The sequence below is a fragment of the Leptodactylus fuscus genome, unplaced genomic scaffold (genome assembly GCF_031893055.1).
Source record: "Leptodactylus fuscus isolate aLepFus1 unplaced genomic scaffold, aLepFus1.hap2 HAP2_SCAFFOLD_40, whole genome shotgun sequence".
Taxonomy (NCBI): Eukaryota; Metazoa; Chordata; class Amphibia; order Anura; family Leptodactylidae; genus Leptodactylus; species Leptodactylus fuscus.
Genome location: NW_027440423.1, coordinates 686,321 through 706,417, shown reverse-complemented (window position 1 = coordinate 706,417; position 20,097 = coordinate 686,321).

The following is a 20,097-nucleotide window of genomic DNA, read 5'->3' as shown; positions in this document are numbered from 1 at the left end:
GCAGAATAGTATCGATAAAAACATACCGCAAAATAACATAGATAAAAACATACCGCAGAATAGTAATGATAAAAACATACCGCAGAATAGTATCGATAAAAACATGCCGCAAAATAACATAGATAAAAACATACCGCAGAATAGTAATGATACAAACATACCGCAGAATAGTAATGATACAAACATACCGCAGAATAGTAACGATACAAACATACCGCAAAATAACATAGATAAAAACATACCGCAGAATAGTAATGATAAAAACATACCGCAGAATAGTAACGATAAAAACATACCGCAAAATAACATAGATAAAAACATACCGCAGAATAGTATCGATAAAAACATACCGCAGAATAGTAATGATAAAAACATACCGCAGAATAGTAATGATAAAAACATACCGCAGAATAGTATCGATAAAAACATACCGCAAAATAACATAGATAAAAACATACCGCAGAATAGTAATGATAAAAACATACCGCAGAATAGTATCGATAAAAACATACCGCAAAATAACATAGATAAAAACATACCGCAGAATAGTAATGATAAAAACATACCGCAGAATAGTATCGATAAAAACATACCGCAAAATAACATAGATAAAAACATACCGCAGAATAGTAATGATAAAAACATACCGCAGAATAGTATCGATAAAAACATGCCGCAAAATAACATAGATAAAAACATACCGCAGAATAGTAATGATACAAACATACCGCAGAATAGTAATGATACAAACATACCGCAGAATAGTAATGATAAAAACATACCGCAGAATAGTAACGATACAAACATACCGCAAAATAACATAGATAAAAACATACCGCAGAATAGTAATGATAAAAACATACCGCAGAATAGTAACGATACAAACATACCGCAAAATAACATAGATAAAAACATACCGCAGAATAGTAATGATACAAACATACCGCAAAATAACATAGATAAAAACATACCGCAGAATAGTAATGATACAAACATACCGCAGAATAGTAATGATACAAACATACCGCAGAATAGTAATGATACAAACATACCGCAAAATAACATAGATAAAAACATACCGCAGAATAGTATCGATAAAAACATACCGCAAAATAACATAGATAAAAACATACCGCAGAATAGTAATGATACAAACATACCGCAGAATAGTAATGATACAAACATACCGCAAAATAACATAGATAAAAACATACCGCAGAATAGTAATGATACAAACATACCGCAGAATAATAATGATACAAACATACCGCAGAATAGTATCGATAAAAACATACCGCAAAATAACATAGATAAAAACATACCGCAGAATAGTAACGATAAAAACATACCGCAGAATGGTAATGAAAAAACATACCGCAGAATAACATAGATAAAAACATACCGCAGAATAGTAATGATACAAACATACCGCAAAATAACATAGATAAAAACATACCGCAGAATAGTAATGATACAAACATACCGCAGAATAATAATGATACAAACATACCGCAGAATAGTATCGATAAAAACATACCGCAAAACTAACATAGATAAAAACATACCGCAGAATAGTAATGATACAAACATACCGCAGAATAGTAACGATAAAAACATACCGCAGAATAGTAATGATACAAACATACCGCAGAATAGTAATGATACAAACATACCGCAAAATAACATAGATAAAAACATACCGCAGAATAGTAATGATACAAACATACCGCAGAATAGTAATGATACAAACATACCGCAAAATAACATAGATAAAAACATACCGCAGAATAGTATCGATAAAAACATACCGCAAAATAACATAGACAAAAACATACCGCAGAATAGTAACGATAAAAACATACCGCAGAATGGTAATGAAAAAACATACCGCAGAATAACATAGATAAAAACATACCGCAGAATAGTAATGATACAAACATACCGCAGAATAGTAATGATACAAACATACCGCAAAATAACATAGATAAAAACATACCGCAGAATAGTAATGATACAAACATACCGCAGAATAGTAATGATACAAACATACCGCAGAATAGTAACGATACAAACATACCGCAAAATAACATAGATAAAAACATACCGCAGAATAGTAATGATAAAAACATACCGCAGAATAGTAACGATAAAAACATACCGCAAAATAACATAGATAAAAACATACCGCAGAATAGTATCGATAAAAACATACCGCAGAATAGTAATGATAAAAACATACCGCAGAATAGTATCGATAAAAAAATACCGCAAAATAACATAGATAAAAACATACCGCAGAATAGTAATGATAAAAACATACCGCAGAATAGTATCGATAAAAACATACCGCAAAATAACATAGATAAAAACATACCGCAGAATAGTAATGATAAAAACATACCGCAGAATAGTATCGATAAAAACATACCGCAAAATAACATAGATAAAAACATACCGCAGAATAGTAATGATACAAACATACCGCAGAATAGTAATGATACAAACATACCGCAGAATAGTATCGATAAAAACATACCGCAAAATAACATAGATAAAAACATACCGCAGAATAGTAATGATAAAAACATACCGCAGAATAGTAATGATAAAAACATACCGCAGAATAACATAGATAAAAACATACCGCAGAATAGTATCGATACAAACATACCGCAGAATAACATAGATAAAAACATACCACAGAATAGTATCGATAAAAACATACCGCAGAATAGTAACGATACAAACATACCGCAGAATAGTAACGATAAAAACATACCACAGAATGGTAATGAAAAAACATACCGCAGAATAGTATCGATAAAAACATACCGCAAAATAACATAGATAAAAACATACCGCAGAATAGTAATGATAAAAACATACCGCAGAATAGTATCGATAAAAACATACCGCAAAATAACATAGATAAAAACATACCGCAGAATAGTAATGATAAAAACATACCGCAGAATAGTATCGATAAAAACATGCCGCAAAATAACATAGATAAAAACATACCGCAGAATAGTAATGATACAAACATACCGCAGAATAGTAATGATACAAACATACCGCAGAATAGTAACGATACAAACATACCGCAAAATAACATAGATAAAAACATACCGCAGAATAGTAATGATAAAAACATACCGCAGAATAGTAACGATAAAAACATACCGCAAAATAACATAGATAAAAACATACCGCAGAATAGTATCGATAAAAACATACCGCAGAATAGTAATGATAAAAACATACCGCAGAATAGTAATGATAAAAACATACCGCAGAATAGTATCGATAAAAACATACCGCAAAATAACATAGATAAAAACATACCGCAGAATAGTAATGATAAAAACATACCGCAGAATAGTATCGATAAAAACATACCGCAAAATAACATAGATAAAAACATACCGCAGAATAGTAATGATAAAAACATACCGCAGAATAGTATCGATAAAAACATACCGCAAAATAACATAGATAAAAACATACCGCAGAATAGTAATGATAAAAACATACCGCAGAATAGTATCGATAAAAACATGCCGCAAAATAACATAGATAAAAACATACCGCAGAATAGTAATGATACAAACATACCGCAGAATAGTAATGATACAAACATACCGCAGAATAGTAATGATAAAAACATACCGCAGAATAGTAACGATACAAACATACCGCAAAATAACATAGATAAAAACATACCGCAGAATAGTAATGATAAAAACATACCGCAGAATAGTAACGATACAAACATACCGCAAAATAACATAGATAAAAACATACCGCAGAATAGTAATGATACAAACATACCGCAAAATAACATAGATAAAAACATACCGCAGAATAGTAATGATACAAACATACCGCAGAATAGTAATGATACAAACATACCGCAGAATAGTAATGATACAAACATACCGCAAAATAACATAGATAAAAACATACCGCAGAATAGTATCGATAAAAACATACCGCAAAATAACATAGATAAAAACATACCACAGAATAGTAATGATACAAACATACCGCAGAATAGTAATGATACAAACATACCGCAAAATAACATAGATAAAAACATACCGCAGAATAGTAATGATACAAACATACCGCAGAATAATAATGATACAAACATACCGCAGAATAGTATCGATAAAAACATACCGCAAAATAACATAGATAAAAACATACCGCAGAATAGTAACGATAAAAACATACCGCAGAATGGTAATGAAAAAACATACCGCAGAATAACATAGATAAAAACATACCGCAGAATAGTAATGATACAAACATACCGCAAAATAACATAGATAAAAACATACCGCAGAATAGTAATGATACAAACATACCGCAGAATAATAATGATACAAACATACCGCAGAATAGTATCGATAAAAACATACCGCAAAACTAACATAGATAAAAACATACCGCAGAATAGTAATGATACAAACATACCGCAGAATAGTAACGATAAAAACATACCGCAGAATAGTAATGATACAAACATACCGCAGAATAGTAATGATACAAACATACCGCAAAATAACATAGATAAAAACATACCGCAGAATAGTAATGATACAAACATACCGCAGAATAGTAATGATACAAACATACCGCAAAATAACATAGATAAAAACATACCGCAGAATAGTATCGATAAAAACATACCGCAAAATAACATAGACAAAAACATACCGCAGAATAGTAACGATAAAAACATACCGCAGAATGGTAATGAAAAAACATACCGCAGAATAACATAGATAAAAACATACCGCAGAATAGTAATGATACAAACATACCGCAGAATAGTAATGATACAAACATACCGCAAAATAACATAGATAAAAACATACCGCAGAATAGTAATGATACAAACATACCGCAGAATAGTAATGATACAAACATACCGCAGAATAGTAACGATACAAACATACCGCAAAATAACATAGATAAAAACATACCGCAGAATAGTAATGATAAAAACATACCGCAGAATAGTAACGATAAAAACATACCGCAAAATAACATAGATAAAAACATACCGCAGAATAGTATCGATAAAAACATACCGCAGAATAGTAATGATAAAAACATACCGCAGAATAGTATCGATAAAAAAATACCGCAAAATAACATAGATAAAAACATACCGCAGAATAGTAATGATAAAAACATACCGCAGAATAGTATCGATAAAAACATACCGCAAAATAACATAGATAAAAACATACCGCAGAATAGTAATGATAAAAACATACCGCAGAATAGTATCGATAAAAACATACCGCAAAATAACATAGATAAAAACATACCGCAGAATAGTAATGATACAAACATACCGCAGAATAGTAATGATACAAACATACCGCAGAATAGTATCGATAAAAACATACCGCAAAATAACATAGATAAAAACATACCGCAGAATAGTAATGATAAAAACATACCGCAGAATAGTAATGATAAAAACATACCGCAGAATAACATAGATAAAAACATACCGCAGAATAGTATCGATACAAACATACCGCAGAATAACATAGATAAAAACATACCACAGAATAGTATCGATAAAAACATACCGCAGAATAGTAACGATAAAAACATACCGCAGAATGGTAATGATACAAACATACCGCAGAATAGTAACGATAAAAACATACCACAGAATGGTAATGAAAAAACATACCGCAGAATAGTATCGATAAAAACATACCGCAAAATAACATAGATAAAAACATACCGCAGAATAGTAATGATAAAAACATACCGCAGAATAGTATCAATAAAAACATACCGCAAAATAACATAGATAAAAACATACCGCAGAATAGTAATGATAAAAACATACCGCAGAATAGTATCGATAAAAACATACCGCAAAATAACATAGATAAAAACATACCGCAGAATAGTAATGATAAAAACATACCGCAGAATAGTATCGATAAAAACATGCCGCAAAATAACATAGATAAAAACATACCGCAGAATAGTAATGATACAAACATACCGCAGAATAGTAATGATACAAACATACCGCAGAATAGTAACGATACAAACATACCGCAAAATAACATAGATAAAAACATACCGCAGAATAGTAATGATAAAAACATACCGCAGAATAGTAACGATAAAAACATACCGCAAAATAACATAGATAAAAACATACCGCAGAATAGTATCGATAAAAACATACCGCAGAATAGTAATGATAAAAACATACCGCAGAATAGTAATGATAAAAACATACCGCAGAATAGTATCGATAAAAACATACCGCAAAATAACATAGATAAAAACATACCGCAGAATAGTAATGATAAAAACATACCGCAGAATAGTATCGATAAAAACATACCGCAAAATAACATAGATAAAAACATACCGCAGAATAGTAATGATAAAAACATACCGCAGAATAGTATCGATAAAAACATACCGCAAAATAACATAGATAAAAACATACCGCAGAATAGTAATGATAAAAACATACCGCAGAATAGTATCGATAAAAACATGCCGCAAAATAACATAGATAAAAACATACCGCAGAATAGTAATGATACAAACATACCGCAGAATAGTAATGATACAAACATACCGCAGAATAGTAATGATAAAAACATACCGCAGAATAGTAACGATACAAACATACCGCAAAATAACATAGATAAAAACATACCGCAGAATAGTAATGATAAAAACATACCGCAGAATAGTAACGATACAAACATACCGCAAAATAACATAGATAAAAACATACCGCAGAATAGTAATGATACAAACATACCGCAAAATAACATAGATAAAAACATACCGCAGAATAGTAATGATACAAACATACCGCAGAATAGTAATGATACAAACATACCGCAGAATAGTAATGATACAAACATACCGCAAAATAACATAGATAAAAACATACCGCAGAATAGTATCGATAAAAACATACCGCAAAATAACATAGATAAAAACATACCGCAGAATAGTAATGATACAAACATACCGCAGAATAGTAATGATACAAACATACCGCAAAATAACATAGATAAAAACATACCGCAGAATAGTAATGATACAAACATACCGCAGAATAATAATGATACAAACATACCGCAGAATAGTATCGATAAAAACATACCGCAAAATAACATAGATAAAAACATACCGCAGAATAGTAACGATAAAAACATACCGCAGAATGGTAATGAAAAAACATACCGCAGAATAACATAGATAAAAACATACCGCAGAATAGTAATGATACAAACATACCGCAAAATAACATAGATAAAAACATACCGCAGAATAGTAATGATACAAACATACCGCAAAATAACATAGATAAAAACATACCGCAGAATAATAATGATACAAACATACCGCAGAATAGTATCGATAAAAACATACCGCAAAACTAACATAGATAAAAACATACCGCAGAATAGTAATGATACAAACATACCGCAGAATAGTAACGATAAAAACATACCGCAGAATAGTAATGATACAAACATACCGCAGAATAGTAATGATACAAACATACCGCAAAATAACATAGATAAAAACATACCGCAGAATAGTAATGATACAAACATACCGCAGAATAGTAATGATACAAACATACCGCAAAATAACATAGATAAAAACATACCGCAGAATAGTATCGATAAAAACATACCGCAAAATAACATAGACAAAAACATACCGCAGAATAGTAACGATAAAAACATACCGCAGAATGGTAATGAAAAAACATACCGCAGAATAACATAGATAAAAACATACCGCAGAATAGTAATGATACAAACATACCGCAGAATAGTAATGATACAAACATACCGCAAAATAACATAGATAAAAACATACCGCAGAATAGTAATGATACAAACATACCGCAGAATAGTAATGATACAAACATACCGCAGAATAGTAACGATACAAACATACCGCAAAATAACATAGATAAAAACATACCGCAGAATAGTAATGATAAAAACATACCGCAGAATAGTAACGATAAAAACATACCGCAAAATAACATAGATAAAAACATACCGCAGAATAGTATCGATAAAAACATACCGCAGAATAGTAATGATAAAAACATACCGCAGAATAGTATCGATAAAAAAATACCGCAAAATAACATAGATAAAAACATACCGCAGAATAGTAATGATAAAAACATACCGCAGAATAGTATCGATAAAAACATACCGCAAAATAACATAGATAAAAACATACCGCAGAATAGTAATGATAAAAACATACCGCAGAATAGTATCGATAAAAACATACCGCAAAATAACATAGATAAAAACATACCGCAGAATAGTAATGATAAAAACATACCGCAGAATAGTATCGATAAAAACATACCGCAAAATAACATAGATAAAAACATACCGCAGAATAGTAATGATAAAAACATACCGCAGAATAGTATCGATAAAAACATGCCGCAAAATAACATAGATAAAAACATACCGCAGAATAGTAATGATACAAACATACCGCAGAATAGTAATGATACAAACATACCGCAGAATAGTAATGATAAAAACATACCGCAGAATAGTAACGATACAAACATACCGCAAAATAACATAGATAAAAACATACCGCAGAATAGTAATGATAAAAACATACCGCAGAATAGTAACGATACAAACATACCGCAAAATAACATAGATAAAAACATACCGCAGAATAGTAATGATACAAACATACCGCAAAATAACATAGATAAAAACATACCGCAGAATAGTAATGATACAAACATACCGCAGAATAGTAATGATACAAACATACCGCAGAATAGTAATGATACAAACATACCGCAAAATAACATAGATAAAAACATACCGCAGAATAGTATCGATAAAAACATACCGCAAAATAACATAGATAAAAACATACCGCAGAATAGTAATGATACAAACATACCGCAGAATAGTAATGATACAAACATACCGCAAAATAACATAGATAAAAACATACCGCAGAATAGTAATGATACAAACATACCGCAGAATAATAATGATACAAACATACCGCAGAATAGTATCGATAAAAACATACCGCAAAATAACATAGATAAAAACATACCGCAGAATAGTAACGATAAAAACATACCGCAGAATGGTAATGAAAAAACATACCGCAGAATAACATAGATAAAAACATACCGCAGAATAGTAATGATACAAACATACCGCAGAATAATAATGATACAAACATACCGCAGAATAGTATCGATAAAAACATACCGCAAAACTAACATAGATAAAAACATACCGCAGAATAGTAATGATACAAACATACCGCAGAATAGTAACGATAAAAACATACCGCAGAATAGTAATGATACAAACATACCGCAGAATAGTAATGATACAAACATACCGCAAAATAACATAGATAAAAACATACCGCAGAATAGTAATGATACAAACATACCGCAGAATAGTAATGATACAAACATACCGCAAAATAACATAGATAAAAACATACCGCAGAATAGTATCGATAAAAACATACCGCAAAATAACATAGACAAAAACATACCGCAGAATAGTAACGATAAAAACATACCGCAGAATGGTAATGAAAAAACATACCGCAGAATAACATAGATAAAAACATACCGCAGAATAGTAATGATACAAACATACCGCAGAATAGTAATGATACAAACATACCGCAAAATAACATAGATAAAAACATACCGCAGAATAGTATCGATAAAAACATACCGCAAAATAACATAGATAAAAACATACCGCAGAATAGTAACGATAAAAACATACCGCAGAATGGTAATGAAAAAACATACCGCAGAATAACATAGATAAAAACATACCGCAGAATAGTAATGATACAAACATACCGCAAAATAACATAGATAAAAACATACCGCAGAATAGTAATGATACAAACATACCGCAGAATAGTAATGATACAAACATACCGCAGAATAGTATCGATAAAAACATACCGCAAAATAACATAGATAAAAACATACCGCAGAATAGTAACGATAAAAACATACCGCAGAATGGTAATGAAAAAACATACCGCAGAATAACATAGATAAAAACATACCGCAGAATAGTAATGATACAAACATACCGCAGAATAGTATCGATAAAAACATACCGCAAAATAACATAGATAAAAACATACCGCAGAATAGTAATGATAAAAACATACCGCAGAATAGTATCGATAAAAACATACCGCAAAATAACATAGATAAAAACATACCGCAGAATAGTAATGATAAAAACATACCGCAGAATAGTATCGATAAAAACATACCGCAAAATAACATAGATAAAAACATACCGCAGAATAGTAATGATAAAAACATACCGCAGAATAGTATCGATAAAAACATGCCGCAAAATAACATAGATAAAAACATACCGCAGAATAGTAATGATACAAACATACCGCAGAATAGTAATGATAAAAACATACCGCAGAATAGTAACGATACAAACATACCGCAAAATAACATAGATAAAAACATACCGCAGAATAGTAATGATAAAAACATACCGCAGAATAGTAACGATACAAACATACCGCAAAATAACATAGATAAAAACATACCGCAGAATAGTAATGATACAAACATACCGCAGAATAGTAACGATAAAAACATACCGCAGAATAGTAATGATACAAACATACCGCAGAATAGTAATGATACAAACATACCGCAAAATAACATAGATAAAAACATACCGCAGAATAGTAATGATACAAACATACCGCAGAATAGTAACGATAAAAACATACCGCAGAATGGTAATGAAAAAACATACCGCAGAATAACATAGATAAAAACATACCGCAGAATAGTAATGATACAAACATACCGCAAAATAACATAGATAAAAACATACCGCAGAATAGTAATGATACAAACATACCACAGAATAGTATCGATAAAAACATACCGCAGAATAGTAACGATAAAAACATACCGCAGAATAGTAATGATACAAACATACCGCAGAATAGTAACGATAAAAACATACCGCAAAATAACATAGATAAAAACATACCGCAGAATAGTATCGATAAAAACATACCGCAAAATAACATAGATAAAAACATACCGCAGAATAGTAATGATAAAAACATACCGCAGAATAACATAGATAAAAACATACCGCAGAATAGTATCGATACAAACATACCGCAGAATAACATAGATAAAAACATACCGCAGAATAGTATCGATAAAAACATACCGCAGAATAGTAACGATAAAAACATACCGCAGAATGGTAATGATACAAACATACCGCAGAATAGTAACGATAAAAACATACCACAGAATGGTAATGAAAAAACATACCGCAGAATAGTATCGATAAAAACATACCGCAAAATAACATAGATAAAAACATACCGCAGAATAGTAATGATAAAAACATACCGCAGAATAGTATCGATAAAACCATACCGCAAAATAACATAGATAAAAACATACCGCAGAATAGTAATGATAAAAACATACCGCAGAATAGTATCGATAAAAACATACCGCAAAATAACATAGATAAAAACATACCGCAGAATAGTAATGATAAAAACATACCGCAGAATAGTATCGATAAAAACATGCCGCAAAATAACATAGATAAAAACATACCGCAGAATAGTAATGATACAAACATACCGCAGAATAGTAATGATACAAACATACCGCAGAATAGTAATGATAAAAACATACCGCAGAATAGTAACGATACAAACATACCGCAAAATAACATAGATAAAAACATACCGCAGAATAGTAATGATAAAAACATACCGCAGAATAGTAACGATAAAAACATACCGCAAAATAACATAGATAAAAACATACCGCAGAATAGTATCGATAAAAACATACCGCAGAATAGTAATGATAAAAACATACCGCAGAATAGTATCGATAAAAACATTCCGCAAAATAACATAGATAAAAACATACCGCAGAATAGTAATGATAAAAACATACCGCAGAATAGTATCGATAAAAACATACCGCAAAATAACATAGATAAAAACATACCGCAGAATAGTAATGATAAAAACATACCGCAGAATAGTATCGATAAAAACATACCGCAAAATAACATAGATAAAAACATACCGCAGAATAGTAATGATAAAAACATACCGCAGAATAGTATCGATAAAAACATACCGCAAAATAACATAGATAAAAACATACCGCAGAATAGTAATGATAAAAACATACCGCAGAATAGTATCGATAAAAACATGCCGCAAAATAACATAGATAAAAACATACCGCAGAATAGTAATGATACAAACATACCGCAGAATAGTAATGATACAAACATACCGCAGAATAGTAATGATAAAAACATACCGCAGAATAGTAACGATACAAACATACCGCAAAATAACATAGATAAAAACATACCGCAGAATAGTAATGATAAAAACATACCGCAGAATAGTAACGATACAAACATACCGCAAAATAACATAGATAAAAACATACCGCAGAATAGTAATGATACAAACATACCGCAAAATAACATAGATAAAAACATACCGCAGAATAGTAATGATACAAACATACCGCAGAATAGTAATGATACAAACATACCGCAGAATAGCAATGATACAAACATACCGCAAAATAACATAGATAAAAACATACCGCAGAATAGTATCGATAAAAACATACCGCAAAATAACATAGATAAAAACATACCGCAGAATAGTAACGATAAAAACATACCGCAGAATGGTAATGAAAAAACATACCGCAGAATAACATAGATAAAAACATACCGCAGAATAGTAATGATACAAACATACCGCAGAATAGTAATGATACAAACATACCGCAAAATAACATAGATAAAAACATACCGCAGAATAGTAATGATACAAACATACCGCAGAATAATAATGATACAAACATACCGCAGAATAGTATCGATAAAAACATACCGCAAAATAACATAGATAAAAACATACCGCAGAATAGTAACGATAAAAACATACCGCAGAATGGTAATGAAAAAACATACCGCAGAATAACATAGATAAAAACATACCGCAGAATAGTAATGATACAAACATACCGCAAAATAACATAGATAAAAACATACCGCAGAATAGTAATGATACAAACATACCGCAGAATAATAATGATACAAACATACCGCAGAATAGTATCGATAAAAACATACCGCAAAACTAACATAGATAAAAACATACCGCAGAATAGTAATGATACAAACATACCGCAGAATAGTAACGATAAAAACATACCGCAGAATAGTAATGATACAAACATACCGCAGAATAGTAATGATACAAACATACCGCAAAATAACATAGATAAAAACATACCGCAGAATAGTAATGATACAAACATACCGCAGAATAGTAATGATACAAACATACCGCAAAATAACATAGATAAAAACATACCGCAGAATAGTATCGATAAAAACATACCGCAAAATAACATAGATAAAAACATACCGCAGAATAGTAACGATAAAAACATACCGCAGAATGGTAATGAAAAAACATACCGCAGAATAACATAGATAAAAACATACCGCAGAATAGTAATGATACAAACATACCGCAGAATAGTAATGATACAAACATACCGCAAAATAACATAGATAAAAACATACCGCAGAATAGTAATGATACAAACATACCGCAGAATAATAATGATACAAACATACCGCAGAATAGTATCGATAAAAACATACCGCAAAATAACATAGATAAAAACATACCGCAGAATAGTAACGATAAAAACATACCGCAGAATGGTAATGAAAAAACATACCGCAGAATAACATAGATAAAAACATACCGCAGAATAGTAATGATACAAACATACCGCAAAATAACATAGATAAAAACATACCGCAGAATAGTAATGATACAAACATACCGCAGAATAGTAATGATACAAACATACCGCAGAATAGTATCGATAAAAACATACTGCAAAATAACATAGATAAAAACATACCGCAGAATAGTAACGATAAAAACATACCGCAGAATGGTAATGAAAAAACATACCGCAGAATAACATAGATAAAAACATACCGCAGAATAGTAATGATACAAACATACCGCAGAATAGTATCGATAAAAACATACCGCAGAATAGTAACGATAAAAACATACCGCAAAATAACATAGATAAAAACATACCGCAGAATAGTAATGATAAAAACATACCGCAGAATAGTATCGATAAAAACATACCGCAAAATAACATAGATAAAAACATACCGCAGAATAGTATCGATAAAAACATACCGCAAAATAACATAGATAAAAACATACCGCAGAATAGTAATGATAAAAACATACCGCAGAATAGTATCGATAAAAACATACCGCAAAATAACATAGATAAAAACATACCGCAGAATAGTAATGATAAAAACATACCGCAGAATAGTATCGATAAAAACATGCCGCAAAATAACATAGATAAAAACATACCGCAGAATAGTAATGATACAAACATACCGCAGAATAGTAATGATACAAACATACCGCAGAATAGTAATGATAAAAACATACCGCAGAATAGTAACGATACAAACATACCGCAAAATAACATAGATAAAAACATACCGCAGAATAGTAATGATAAAAACATACCGCAGAATAGTAACGATACAAACATACCGCAAAATAACATAGATAAAAACATACCGCAGAATAGTAATGATACAAACATACCGCAAAATAACATAGATAAAAACATACCGCAGAATAGTAATGATACAAACATACCGCAGAATAGTAATGATACAAACATACCGCAGAATAGTAATGATACAAACATACCGCAAAATAACATAGATAAAAACATACCGCAGAATAGTATCGATAAAAACATACCGCAAAATAACATAGATAAAAACATACCGCAGAATAGTAACGATAAAAACATACCGCAGAATGGTAATGAAAAAACATACCGCAGAATAACATAGATAAAAACATACCGCAGAATAGTAATGATACAAACATACCGCAGAATAGTAATGATACAAACATACCGCAAAATAACATAGATAAAAACATACCGCAGAATAGTAATGATACAAACATACCGCAGAATAATAATGATACAAACATACCGCAGAATAGTATCGATAAAAACATACCGCAAAATAACATAGATAAAAACATACCGCAGAATAGTAACGATAAAAACATACCGCAGAATGGTAATGAAAAAACATACCGCAGAATAACATAGATAAAAACATACCGCAGAATAGTAATGATACAAACATACCGCAAAATAACATAGATAAAAACATACCGCAGAATAGTAATGATACAAACATACCGCAGAATAATAATGATACAAACATACCGCAGAATAGTATCGATAAAAACATACCGCAAAACTAACATAGATAAAAACATACCGCAGAATAGTAATGATACAAACATACCGCAGAATAGTAACGATAAAAACATACCGCAGAATAGTAATGATACAAACATACCGCAGAATAGTAATGATACAAACATACCGCAAAATAACATAGATAAAAACATACCGCAGAATAGTAATGATACAAACATACCGCAGAATAGTAATGATACAAACATACCGCAAAATAACATAGATAAAAACATACCGCAGAATAGTATCGATAAAAACATACCGCAAAATAACATAGATAAAAACATACCGCAGAATAGTAACGATAAAAACATACCGCAGAATGGTAATGAAAAAACATACCGCAGAATAACATAGATAAAAACATACCGCAGAATAGTAATGATACAAACATACCGCAAAATAACATAGATAAAAACATACCGCAGAATAGCAATGATACAAACATACCGCAGAATAATAATGATACAAACATACCGCAGAATAGTATCGATAAAAACATACCGCAAAACTAACATAGATAAAAACATACCGCAGAATAGTAATGATACAAACATACCGCAGAATAGTAACGATAAAAACATACCGCAGAATAGTAATGATACAAACATACCGCAGAATAGTAATGATACAAACATACCGCAGAATAGTATCGATCAAAACATACCGCAGAATAACATAGATAAAAACATACCGCAGAATAGTAACGATAAAAACATACCGCAGAATAGTAACGATAAAAACATACCGCAGAATGGTAATGAAAAAACATACCGCAGAATAGTAACGATAAAAACATACCGCAGAATAGTAACGATAAAAACATACCGCAGAATAGTAACGATAAAAACATACCGCAGAATAGTAATGATACAAACATACCGCAGAATAGTAACGATACAAACATACCGCAGAATAGTATCGATAAAAACATACCGCAAAATAACATAGATAAAAACATACCGCAGAATAGTATCGATAAAAACATACCGCAGAATAGTAATGATACAAACATACCGCAGAATAGTATCGATCAAAACATACCGCAGAATAGTAATGATACAAACATACCGCAGAATAGTATCGATCAAAACATACCGCAAAATAACATAGATAAAAACATTCCGCAGAATAGTATCGATAAAAACATACCGCAAAATAACATAGATAAAAACATACCGCAGAATAGTAACGATAAAAACATACCGCAGAATGGTAATGAAAAAACATACCGCAGAATAGTAACGATACAAACATACCGCAGAATAGTAACAATAAAAACATACCGCAGAATAGTAATGATACAAACATACCGCAGAATAGTAACGATAAAAACATACCGCAGAATGGTAATGAAAAAACATACCGCAGAATAGTAACAATAAAAACATACCGCAGAATAGTAATGATACAAACATACCGCAGAATAGTATCGATAAAAACATACCACAAAATAACATAGATAAAAACATACCGCAGAATAGTAACGTTAAAAACATACCGCAGAATGGTAATGAAAAAACATACCGCAGAATAGTAACAATAAAAACATACCGCAGAATAGTAATGATACAAACATACCGCAGAATAGTATCAATAAAAACATACCGCAAAATAACATAGATAAAAACATACCGCAGAATAGTAACAATAAAAACATACCGCAGAATAGTAATGATACAAACATACCGCAGAATAGTATCGATAAAAACATACCGCAAAATAACATAGATAAAAACATACCGCAGAATAGTAACGATAAAAACATACCGCAGAATGGTAATGAAAAAACATACCGCAGAATAGTAACAATAAAAACATACCGCAGAATAGTAATGATACAAACATACCGCAGAATAGTATCGATAAAAACATACCGCAAAATAACATAGATAAAAACATACCGCAGAATAGTAACGATAAAAACATACCGCAGAATGGTAATGAAAAAACATACCGCAGAATAGTAACAATAAAAACATACCGCAGAATAGTAATGATACAAACATACCGCAGAATAGTATCGATAAAAACATACCGCAGAATAACATAGATAAAAACATACCGCAGAATAGTAACGATAAAAACATACCGCAGAATGGTAATGAAAAAACATACCGCAGAATAGTATCGATACAAACATACCGCAGAATAGTAACGATACAAACATACCGCAGAATAGTAACGATACAAACATACCGCAGAATAGTAACGATACAAACATACCGCAGAATAGTAACGATACAAACATACCGCAGAATAGTAACGATAAAAACATACCGCAGAATGGTAACGATACAAACATACCGCAGAATAGTAACGATAAAAACATACAGCAGAATGGTAACGATACAAACATACCGCAGAATGGTAACGATACAAACATACCGCAGAATGGTAACGATAAAAACATACCGCAGAATGGTAACGATAAAAACATACAGCAGAATGGTAACGATACAAACATACCGCAGAATGGTAACGATAAAAACATACCGCAGAATAGTAATGATAAAAACATACCGCAGAATAGTATCGATCAAAACATACCGCAAAATAACATAGATAAAAACATACCGCAGAATAGTATCGATAAAAACATACCGCAAAATAACATAGATAAAAACATACCGCAGAATAGTAACGATAAAAACATACCGCAGAATGGTAATGAAAAAACATACCGCAGAATAGTAACGATACAAACATACCGCAGAATAGTAACAATAAAAACATACCGCAGAATAGTAATGATAAAAACATACCGCAGAATGGTAATGAAAAAACATACCGCAGAATAGTAACAATAAAAACATACCGCAGAATAGTAATGATACAAACATACCGCAGAATAGTATCGATAAAAACATACCGCAAAATAACATAGATAAAAACATACCGCAGAATAGTAACGATAAAAACATACCGCAGAATGGTAATGAAAAAACATACCGCAGAATAGTAACAATAAAAACATACCGCAGAATAGTAATGATACAAACATACCGCAGAATAGTATCGATAAAAACATACCGCAAAATAACATAGATAAAAACATACCGCAGAATAGTAACAATAAAAACATACCGCAGAATAGTAATGATACAAACATACCGCAGAATAGTATCGATAAAAACATACCGCAAAATAACATAGATAAAAACATACCGCAGAATGGTAATGAAAAAACATACCGCAGAATAGTATCGATAAAAACATACCGCAGAATGGTAATGAAAAAACATACCGCAGAATAGTAACGATAAAAACATACCGCAGAATAGTATCGATAAAAACATACCGCAGAATTGTAATGAAAAAACATACCGCAGAATAGTAACAATAAAAACATACCGCAGAATAGTAATGATACAAACATACCGCAGAATAGTATCGATAAAAACATACCGCAGAATAACATAGATAAAAACATACCGCAGAATAGTAACGATAAAAACATACCGCAGAATGGTAATGAAAAAACATACCGCAGAATAGTATCGATAAAAACATACCGCAGAATAGTAACGATAAAAACATACCGCAGAATAGTAACGATAAAAACATACCGCAGAATAGTAATGATAAAAACATACCGCAGAATAGTAACGATACAAACATACCGCAGAATGGTAATGAAAAAACATACCGCAGAATAGTAACGATACAAACATACGGCAGAATAGTAACGATAAAAACATACCGCAGAATAGTAATGATAAAAACATACCGCAGAATGGTAATGAAAAAACATACCGCAGAATAGTATCGATAAAAACATACCGCAGAATAGTAATGATACAAACATACCGCAGAATAGTATCGATAAAAACATACCGCAGAATAGTAATGATACAAACATACCGCAGAATAGTAACGATAAAAACATACCGCAGAATAGTAACGATAAAAACATACGGCAGAATAGTAACGATACAAACATACGGCAGAATAGTAACGATAAAAACATACCGCAGAATAGTAACGATAAAAACATACGGCAGAATAGTAACGATACAAACATACGGCAGAATAGTAACGATAAAAACATACCGCAGAATAGTAACGATACAAACATACCGCAGAATAGTAACGATACAAACATACCGCAGAATAGTAACGATACAAACATACCGCAGAATAGTAACGATAAAAACATACCGCAGAATAGTAACGATAAAAACATACCGCAGAATAGTAACGATACAAACATACCGCAGAATAGTAACGATACAAACATACCGCAGAATAGTAACGATACAAACATACCGCAGAATAGTAACGATAAAAACATACCGCAGAATAGTAACGATACAAACATACCGCAGAATAGTAACGATACAAACATACCGCAGAATAGTAACGATACAAACATACCGCAGAATGGTAACGATACAAACATACCGCAGAATGGTAACGATAAAAACATACCGCAGAATGGTAACGATACAAACATACCGCAGAATGGTAACGATAAAAACATACCGCAGAATGGTAACGATACAAACATACCGCAGAATGGTAACGATACAAACATACGGCAGAATGGTAACGATACAAACATACCGCAGAATGGTAACGATACAAACATTCCGCAGAATGGTAAC